General features: G+C 33.8%; 1 long non-coding RNA gene across 1 annotated transcript in view; it reads right to left on the reverse strand.

Moving 5' to 3' along the window:
- Positions 1–2500, reverse strand: part of LOC122789630 — a 202765-nt gene that overhangs the window by 200090 nt on the left and 175 nt on the right. Inside the window, exon 1 of the long non-coding RNA XR_006362846.1 lies at positions 2387–2500. This exon is cut by the window's right edge and continues 175 nt beyond it. This is a non-coding gene — a long non-coding RNA (uncharacterized LOC122789630). The remainder of the gene's footprint in view (positions 1–2386) is intronic.

Genomic DNA, 2500 nt, shown 5'->3' on the forward strand with positions numbered 1-2500 from the left:
CCATTAGCTGCATAGTGTTCTTTTATTCTAATGGACAATTTGCGGATCGTTTTACCTATATAAAAATAAGAACATGTAGAACAGATTGCTGCATAGACAATAACTGTATTACAATCATAGTATTGTTTAAAAGACACTTTAAAGTTATTGTCTTTAAATCTATATTAATCTCCTTCACAAATGAAGTACATGCAACACATTTTTTACATGAAAACATACCAGGGTCCTTTATAATGTTATGTGAGTTTAAAAACAATCGAGTATCTCTGTTCTCAAACGATAATATTAAAGACTTTGTTTTTTTGTAAGCAAATAAAGGAACAGGACCTAGTTTATCTGAAACCTCCTGGCTAGATGTCAAGACATCCCAGTTGTTAAGTATTATTCTTTTAATCTAAGTGAAATCTCTGCATATGGGAACTGGGAAGCTTACATGCCTACCCAAACCTGAAGGTTCTCTAGCACATGTGGATGTGCGGTGAGAAGGGGTGTGTAACTACACAGAATGAGGAATGGAGGAGGCTGAAGGAGTTGTCCCTGTACTATTAAACTGATTGGAAGAAAGGTTCTGACTATTAAAAGTGAACAGGTTGTCCGAATGTGCTAAATTAGGAATAAACCCATGCAGTAGAATAGGGGGGAATCTGGTTCTTCTTAAAGCATAAACTTTAAGTAATTTAACTGTCTAACAATGTAGTAGGATAACCCCTTTCTATAAGAAAATTCTTAAATATTTCGCATTCATGTAGGAAAACGTTATTATCGCTAACTAATCTGTAAAGTTGTATGAGCTGTCCCCTAGCTAAATTCCTTTTCATAAAATATGGATGCATACTTGAGAAATGGAGATGGTTGTTCCTAAAGGTTTCATTTCTAAAAACTGTGGAGGACCAAGAGAGAGTGTTAGTATCAAATGAAATGCTAGTGTCTAGAAAAGTAACACTTTTCCATGAGAGGATAACTTAAATGTCATGAAAGGGATGCCATCAGAAATCTCAGTGATAAAGTTAAGGAAATCTCGTCACCTTCCCATACAAAAAACAAATCATCTTATGTATCTTCTGTATAATTTTACTGATTTGAAACCTTGTAACTGTGTAACAGTGTTAGTTTCCCATTTCACTAAAACTAAATTAGAAAAATCTGGGGCCACCTTCGACCCCATTGCTACTCCTTTAATCTGTTGGAAAATGTCATCAAAATGAAAGAAATTCCCTTCAAATACTAAAGAGATTAATGTGCAAACCGTGTCTTTTTTCAGGAGTGAAGGTAGTGTGCTGTGAAAGGTATAATTTTAGAAATTGAATGCCTTCTGTATGCGGGATATTCGTATAAAGTGCTTCTACATCAAGTGTTACTAAAATAATATTCTTGTGGGTAGGTGGGTTTTGAAAAGTAAATTTAGGAAATCCCATGAGTCTCTGAAGTAAAATGGTGAATGTTGCACAATGAGATCAAGTATTATGTCTAAAAATTCTGTCATTCTCGCTGTCTTTGTCTTCTTTTTTGAAATTATGCATCTAAATGGAGGTTCTTTTTGATTTTTATCTATTTTTTGGGATGCCGAAGAATCTTCCTAAGTGAGGTGCACTGTCAGAAATTTAGCTTCTTCCTCAGAGATGCTTTTACTCTTAACTAAAGAAGCAATTGTTCTGTCTATCTTCAAAAATACCTTATTCACATCATTCATAGAAACTGAAGTGTAAAATTCATTATTATTCAGGTCATTTTGTAAGTGATGAACATATTTATCTTGCTCCAATTAAGACTACCCCTGAACCTTTATCAGCCCTCATAATTCTTAGGGACTTGTTAGAGTGTAATGTTTTAAGAGCTAATAACTGATTCCTGAAGAGTTAAATTACCCTTCCCCCAAGGTACTGAAACCTGAGCCATCACACTAAAAGCTGTCTGAATGTAAACAATAGGATCACCTGACCTACCAGCTTAATCAAAACAATGAGATCTGCAGTTTCAGGTTATTATAATCTATAAGTGATCTAATGACAAGTAAACCCGTTGTGTTGTATAGAGCTACTAATTCCTTATATATTGTTGTATCTCTGGACGAGTTATTCGGAAATTTGGTGATCCGAAGTCCAAGTAGTACTATATTTTTATCAAGGCAGCTTGATAAATAAAAGTTATCATATTCTACATTTTTGAAATTCATAAGCAGTCTTTCTAATATAAACAATAGTTGCTTTAAATTGGTGATATTTGATGACTGCATATTATTCAATTTATCTGAAGTGTCTTGCCCATTCAATTCTGTAAATGGATTATATACATTGTCCAAGTTCAGAAAGTTCAAAAGTTCATTGTTAATATGTAAACTGCAAACATTAGGGTTATTAGAATTGTTTGACAAATCTTGAAACTGTACCTGTTGCTGGTGAGCAGCAGTATTAAAGTAAGGTCTGCTATTAAAATCCATTTGTTGCTGTGCTTGAAATCAATCTGAGAAGCTGAAGTATTTAGCTGTTGATTCAAACCTCTA

Source organism: Protopterus annectens, chromosome 15.part0 (assembly GCF_019279795.1).
Source record: "Protopterus annectens isolate FY-2018-M chromosome 15.part0, PAN1.0, whole genome shotgun sequence".
NCBI lineage: Eukaryota > Metazoa > Chordata > Ceratodontiformes > Protopteridae > Protopterus > Protopterus annectens.